This window comes from Gadus macrocephalus, chromosome 1 (genome assembly GCF_031168955.1).
Source record: "Gadus macrocephalus chromosome 1, ASM3116895v1".
Lineage (NCBI taxonomy): Eukaryota > Metazoa > Chordata > Actinopteri > Gadiformes > Gadidae > Gadus > Gadus macrocephalus.
Window position 1 is genome coordinate 1,647,501 of NC_082382.1, and position 7,500 is coordinate 1,655,000.

The 7,500-nt window shown below is 39.8% G+C and overlaps 8 non-coding genes across 8 annotated transcripts; all 8 read right to left on the reverse strand.

The window, feature by feature from the left end:
* Nucleotides 1-330: 330 nt before the first annotated feature.
* On the reverse strand, nt 331-412 carry trnas-cga (transfer RNA serine (anticodon CGA)). The gene has a single exon. It is a non-coding gene; the product is annotated as a tRNA-Ser (tRNA).
* A 3,333-nt stretch (nt 413-3,745) lies between these two features.
* On the reverse strand, nt 3,746-3,827 carry trnas-cga (transfer RNA serine (anticodon CGA)). The gene has a single exon. It is a non-coding gene; the product is annotated as a tRNA-Ser (tRNA).
* Nucleotides 3,828-4,147: 320 nt separating this feature from the next.
* On the reverse strand, nt 4,148-4,229 carry trnas-uga (transfer RNA serine (anticodon UGA)). Its single transcript has one exon. It is a non-coding gene; the product is annotated as a tRNA-Ser (tRNA).
* Nucleotides 4,230-4,879: 650 nt separating this feature from the next.
* On the reverse strand, nt 4,880-4,961 carry trnas-cga (transfer RNA serine (anticodon CGA)). Its single transcript has one exon. It is a non-coding gene; the product is annotated as a tRNA-Ser (tRNA).
* Nucleotides 4,962-5,281: 320 nt separating this feature from the next.
* Nucleotides 5,282-5,363, reverse strand: trnas-uga (transfer RNA serine (anticodon UGA)). The gene has a single exon. It is a non-coding gene; the product is annotated as a tRNA-Ser (tRNA).
* A 650-nt stretch (nt 5,364-6,013) lies between these two features.
* Nucleotides 6,014-6,095, reverse strand: trnas-cga (transfer RNA serine (anticodon CGA)). Its single transcript has one exon. It is a non-coding gene; the product is annotated as a tRNA-Ser (tRNA).
* A 320-nt stretch (nt 6,096-6,415) lies between these two features.
* trnas-uga (transfer RNA serine (anticodon UGA)) lies at nt 6,416-6,497 on the reverse strand. Its single transcript has one exon. It is a non-coding gene; the product is annotated as a tRNA-Ser (tRNA).
* A 650-nt stretch (nt 6,498-7,147) lies between these two features.
* Nucleotides 7,148-7,229, reverse strand: trnas-cga (transfer RNA serine (anticodon CGA)). Its single transcript has one exon. It is a non-coding gene; the product is annotated as a tRNA-Ser (tRNA).
* Nucleotides 7,230-7,500: the final 271 nt, after the last annotated feature.

The window sequence follows — 7,500 nt, forward strand, 5'->3', positions numbered from 1 at the left end:
AGGGCTTGTCGATTGGTTGATCTAGTCAAAAATCTCAGCAGACAGGTATATGTGAAGTATTTGAGCTTTCCCTATTCCCACTGAGCTTTCGAGTCTAATGCCTTAAACACTGCTTCATAACAGATTCATATTTTTGGTGTAAACCCGGATTTTATTGGCAAAAGTTTCCCAATTCCATGCATTGAACAAAGACGGTCCTCCATACCCAGTATAACAAGTGTTTTAACAATCATCATAGTGGAGGTTCAAAAGTAAAGGAATGAATCCACAACTTTAAATTACTCCTTTGAGATAATCAAATGAGGACGGAATGGTTCCATTGAAATGTGTCGCTATGAGCAGGATTTGAACCTGCGCGGGGAAACCCCATTGGATTTCGAGTCCAACGCCTTAACCTCTCGGCCATCACAGCGGCAATTTATGATTACCGATGGGAAATTTGAAAAAACGTCCCAGATGACAAGCGTTGAAAATATAGAAGTTCTTGAACACAGAATAAAACATCAGTTCAAACATCTTCATAGAGGTATATCAAATTGAAACCACAAATTAATTATCATCCGTTCTTTCCTTGACCTAATTAAATGAAATTTAGAGTTGACAGCTGAGTGCAAGACATGACCATTTTCAGCGATAACAGCATTGGATTTCGACTTCATCTTCTTACCCACCTAGTTTGGGCAGATGTCATGTCAAGACACTCAAAACTCCACACACAATATTAACATACAACGCTGTGAGCAGGATTTGAACCTACGCGGGTAACACCCATTGGATTTGAAGTCCAACGCCTTAACCACTCGGCCATCACAGCTCAATTGACATGTACCCAAATGGCAATTTATTCAAAAAGAGTCCCAGGGGACCTAGGATAGATTAAAGTGGCCCTTGTTACACATTGAAACATCTGTTTCCAGTTTCAAACTTCATTTTTGTTTGTCAAATTGACAAGACAAATTTTCCATAACCGGATTAGTTTCTAATAAGATGCCCCAGGTAGAATTTGCGCCGGCCCGGATCGAAACCGTTGGATTTTGGATGTAAATTCACTACCCCTCTCTCATCATAAGACCTTAATGAATGAAACAAAGGGAACATCTGTTGGTCAAGTTGGAATGGCCTTTAAGAATCGCTAGGGCTTGTCGATTGGTTGATCTAGTCAAAAATCTCAGCAGACAGGTATATGTGAAGTATTTGAGCTTTCGCTATTCCCACTGAGCTTTCGAGTCTAATGCCTTAAACACTGCTTCATAACAGATTCATATTTTTGGTGTAAACCCAGATTTTATTGGCAAAAGTTTCCCATTTACATGCAGTGAACAAAGACGGTCCTCCATACCCAGTATAGCAAGTGTTTTAACAATCTTCATCGCGGAGGTTCACAAGTAAAGGAATGAATCCACAACTTTAAATTTCTCCTTTGAGATAATCAAATGAGGACTGCATGGTTCCATTGAAAAGTTTCGCTGTGAGCAGGATTCGAACCTGCGCGGGGAAACCCCATTGGATTTCGAGTCCAACGCCTTAACCTCTCGGCCATCCCAGCGGCAATTTATTAACTCAGATGGGAAATTTGAAAAATCGTCGCAGATGACAAGCGTTGAAAATATAGAAGTTCTCAAACGCAGAATAAAACATCAGTTCAAACATCTTCATAGAGGTATATCCACGTGAAACCACAAATTCATTATCATCCTTTATTTCCTTGACCTATATAAATGACAATTTTTTGATTGATTTAGAGTTAATAGCTGTGAGCAAGATAAGAACATTTTCGGCGATAACAGCATCGGATTTTGACTACATCTTCTTACCCACCTAGTTTGGGCAGATGTCATGTCAAGAAACTCAAAACTCAACACGGAATATTAACATACAACGCTGTGAGCAGGATTTTAACCTGCGCGGGTATTACCCATTGAAATTCAAGTCAAACGCCTTAACCACTCGGCCATCACAGCTCATTTGACATGTACCCAAATGGCAATTTATTCAAAAAGAGACCCAAGGGACCTAGGATAGATTAAAGTGGCCCTTGTTACACATTGAAACATCTGTTTCCAGTTTCAAACTTCGTTTTTGTTTGTCAAATTTGCAAGACAAATTTTCCATAACCGGATTAGTTTCTAATAAGATGCCCCTGGTAGAATTTGCGCCGGCCCGGATCGAAACCGTTGGATTTTGGATGTAAATTCACTACCCCTCTCTCATCATAAGACCTTAATGAATGAAACAAAGGGAACATCTGTTGGTCAAGTTGGAATGGCCTTTAAGAATCGCTAGGGCTTGTCGATTGGTTGATCTAGTCAAAAATCTCAGCAGACAGGTATATGTGAAGTATTTGAGCTTTCGCTATTCCCACTGAGCTTTCGAGTCTAATGCCTTAAACACTGCTTCATAACAGATTAATATTTTTGGTGTAAACCCGGATTTTATTGGCAAAAGTTTCCCAATTACATGCAGTGAACAAAGACGGTCCTCCATACCCAGTATAGCAAGTGTTTTAACAATCTTCATCGCGGAGGTTCACAAGTAAAGGAATGAATCCACAACTTTAAATTTCTCCTTTGAGATAATCAAATGAGGACTGAATGGTTCCATTGAAAAGATTCGCTGTGAGCAGGATTCGAACCTGCGCGGGGAAACCCCATTGGATTTCGAGTCCAACGCCTTAAACTCTCGGCCATCACAGCGGCAATTTATGAATACCGATGGGAAATTTGAAAAAACGTCCCAGATGACAAGCGTTGAAAATATAGAAGTTCTTGAACACAGAATAAAACATCAGTTCAAACATCTTCATAGAGGTATATCAAATTGAAACCACAAATTAATTATCATCCGTTCTTTCCTTGACCTAATTAAATGAAATTTAGAGTTGACAGCTGAGTGCAAGACATGACCATTTTCAGCGATAACAGCATTGGATTTCGACTTCATCTTCTTACCCACCTAGTTTGGGCAGATGTCATGTCAAGACACTCAAAACTCCACACACAATATTAACATACAACACTTTGAGCAGGATTTGAACCTACGCGGGTAACACCCATTGGATTTCAAGTCCAACGCCTTAACCACTCGGCCATCACAGCTCAATTGACATGTACCCAAATGGCAATTTATTCAAAAAGAGTCCCAGGGGACCTAGGATAGATTAAAGTGGCCCTTGTTACACATTGAAACATCTGTTTCCAGTTTCAAACTTCATTTTTGTTTGTCAAATTGACAAGACAAATTTTCCATAACCGGATTAGTTTCTAATAAGATGCCCCAGGTAGAATTTGCGCCGGCCCGGATCGAAACCGTTGGATTTTGGATGTAAATTCACTACCCCTCTCTCATCATAAGACCTTAATGAATGAAACAAAGGGAACATCTGTTGGTCAAGTTGGAATGGCCTTTAAGAATCGCTAGGGCTTGTCGATTGGTTGATCTAGTCAAAAATCTCAGCAGACAGGTATATGTGAAGTATTTGAGCTTTCGCTATTCCCACTGAGCTTTCGAGTCTAATGCCTTAAACACTGCTTCATAACAGATTCATATTTTTGGTGTAAACCCGGATTTTATTGGCAAAAGTTTCCCAATTACATGCAGTGAACAAAGACGGTCCTCCATACCCAGTATAGCAAGTGTTTTAACAATCTTCATCGCGGAGGTTCACAAGTAAAGGAATGAATCCACAACTTTAAATTTCTCCTTTGAGATAATCAATTGAGGACGGAATGGTTCCATTGAATAGATTCGCTGTGAGCAGGATTCGAACCTGCGCGGGGAAACCCCATTGGATTTCGAGTCCAACGCCTTAACCTCTCGGCCATCACAGCGGCAATTTATGAATACCGATGGGAAATTTGAAAAAACGTCCCAGATGACAAGCGTTGAAAATATAGAAGTTCTTGAACACAGAATAAAACATCAGTTCAAACATCTTCATAGAGGTATATCAAATTGAAACCACAAATTAATTATCATCCGTTCTTTCCTTGACCTAATTAAATGAAATTTAGAGTTGACAGCTGAGTGAAAGACATGACCATTTTCAGCGATAACAGCATTGGATTTCGACTTCATCTTCTTACCCACCTAGTTTGGGCAGATGTCATGTCAAGAAACTCAAAATTCAATACGGAATATTAACATACAACGCTGTGAGCAGGATTTGAACCTACGCGGGTAATACCCATTGGATTTCAAGTCCAACGCCTTAACCACTCGGCCATCACAGCTCTATTGAGATGTACCCAAATGGCAATTTATTCAAAAAGAGTCCCAGGGGACCTAGGATAGATTAAAGTGGCCCTTGTTACACATTGAAACATCTGTTTCCAGTTTCAAACTTCATTTTTGTTTGTCAAATTGACAAGACAAATTTTCCATAACCGGATTAGTTTCTAATAAGATGCCCCAGGTAGAATTTGCGCCGGCCCGGATCGAAACCGTTGGATTTTGGATGTAAATTCACTACCCCTCTCTCATCATAAGACCTTAATGAATGAAACAAAGGGAACATCTGTTGGTCAAGTTGGAATGGCCTTTAAGAATCGCTAGGGCTTGTCGATTGGTTGATCTAGTCAAAAATCTCAGCAGACAGGTATATGTGAAGTATTTGAGCTTTCGCTATTCCCACTGAGCTTTCGAGTCTAATGCCTTAAACACTGCTTCATAACAGATTCATATTTTTGGTGTAAACCCGGATTTTATTGGCAAAAGTTTCCCAATTACATGCAGTGAACAAAGACGGTCCTCCATACCCAGTATAGCAAGTGTTTTAACAATCTTCATCGCGGAGGTTCACAAGTAAAGGAATGAATCCACAACTTTAAATTTCTCCTTTGAGATAATCAAATGAGGACTGCATGGTTCCATTGAATAGATTCGCTGTGAGCAGGATTCGAACCTGCGCGGGGAAACCCCATTGGATTTCGAGTCCAACGCCTTAACCTCTCGGCCATCACAGCGGCAAATTATGAATACCGATGGGAAATTTGAAAAAACGTCCCAGATGACAAGCGTTGAAAATATAGAAGTTCTTGAACACAGAATAAAACATCAGTTCAAACATCTTCATAGGGGTATATCAAATTGAAACCACAAATTAATTATCATCCGTTCTTTCCTTGACCTAATTAAATGAAATTTAGAGTTGACAGCTGAGTGAAAGACATGACCATTTTCAGCGATAACAGCATTGGATTTCGACTTCATCTTCTTACCCACCTAGTTTGGGCAGATGTCATGTCAAGAAACTCAAAACTCAATACGGAATATTAACATACAACGCTGTGAGCAGGATTTGAACCTACGCGGGTAATACCCATTGGATTTCAAGTCCAACGCCTTAACCACTCGGCCATCACAGCTCTATTGAGATGTACCCAAATGGCAATTTATTCAAAAAGAGTCCCAGGGGACCTAGGATAGATTAAAGTGGCCCTTGTTACACATTGAAACATCTGTTTCCAGTTTCAAACTTCATTTTTGTTTGTCAAACTGACAAGACAAATTTTCCATAACCGGATTAGTTTCTAATAAGATGCCCCAGGTAGAATTTGCGCCGGCCCGGATCGAAACCGTTGGATTTTGGATGTAAATTCACTACCCCTCTCTCATCATAAGACCTTAATGAATGAAACAAAGGGAACATCTGTTGGTCAAGTTGGAATGGCCTTTAAGAATCGCTAGGGCTTGTCGATTGGTTGATCTAGTCAAAAATCTCAGCAGACAGGTATATGTGAAGTATTTGAGCTTTCGCTATTCCCACTGAGCTTTCGAGTCTAATGCCTTAAACACTGCTTCATAACAGATTCATATTTTTGGTGTAAACCCGGATTTTATTGGCAAAAGTTTCCCAATTACATGCAGTGAACAAAGACGGTCCTCCATACCCAGTATAGCAAGTGTTTTAACAATCTTCATCGCGGAGGTTCACAAGTAAAGGAATGAATCCACAACTTTAAATTTCTCCTTTGAGATAATCAAATGAGGACTGCATGGTTCCATTGAATAGATTCGCTGTGAGCAGGATTCGAACCTGCGCGGGGAAACCCCATTGGAATTCGAGTCCAACGCCTTAACCTCTCGGCCATCACAGCGGCAATTTATGAATACCGATGGGAAATTTGAAAAAACGTCCCAGATGACAAGCGTTGAAAATATAGAAGTTCTTGAACACAGAATAAAACATCAGTTCAAACATCTTCATAGAGGTATATCAAATTGAAACCACAAATTAATTATCATCCGTTCTTTCCTTGACCTAATTAAATGAAATTTAGAGTTGACAGCTGAGTGAAAGACATGACCATTTTCAGCGATAACAGCATTGGATTTCGACTTCATCTTCTTACCCACCTAGTTTGGGCAGATGTCATGTCAAGAAACTCAAAACTCAATACGGAATATTAACATACAACGCTGTGAGCAGGATTTGAACCTACGCGGGTAATACCCATTGGATTTCAAGTCCAACCCCTTAACCACTCGGCCATCACAGCACTATTGAGATGTACCCAAATGGCAATTTATTCAAAAAGAGTCCCAGGGGACCTAGGATAGATTAAAGTGGCCCTTGTTACACATTGAAACATCTGTTTCCAGTTTCAAACTTCATTTTTGTTTGTCAAATTTGCAAGACAAATTTTCCATAACCGGATTAGTTTCTAATAAGATGCCCCAGGTAGAATTTGCGCCGGCCCGGATCGAAACCGTTGGATTTTGGATGTCAATTCACTACCCCTCTCTCATCATAAGACCTTAATGAATGAAACAAAGGGAACATCTGTTGGTCAAGTTGGAATGGCCTTTAAGAATCGCTAGGGCTTGTCGATTGGTTGATCTAGTCAAAAATCTCAGCAGACAGGTATATGTGAAGTATTTGAGCTTTCGCTATTCCCACTGAGCTTTCGAGTCTAATGCCTTAAACACTGCTTCATAACAGATTCATATTTTTGGTGTAAACCCGGATTTTATTGGCAAAAGTTTCCCAATTACATGCAGTGAACAAAGACGGTCCTCCATACCCAGTATAACAAGTGTTTTAACAATCATCATAGCGGAGGTTCAAAAGTAAAGGAATGAATCCACAACTTTAAATTTCTCCTTTGAGATAATCAAATGAGGACGGAATGGTTCCATTGAAAAGAATCGCTGTGAGCAGGATTCGAACCTGCGCGGGGAAACCCCATTGGATTTCGAGTCCAACGCCTTTACCTCTCGGCCATCACAGCGGCAATTTATGAATACCGATGGGAAATTTGAAAAAACGTCCCAGATGACAAGCGTTGAAAATATAGAAGTTCTTGAACACAGAATAAAACATCAGTTCAAACATCTTCATAGAGGTATATCAAATTGAAACCACAAATTAATTATCATCCTTTATTTCCTTGACCTATATAAATGACAATTTTTTGATTGATTTTGAGTTAATAGCTGTGAGCAAGTTTAGAACATTTTAGGCGATAACAGCATCGGATTTTGACTACATCTTCTTACCCA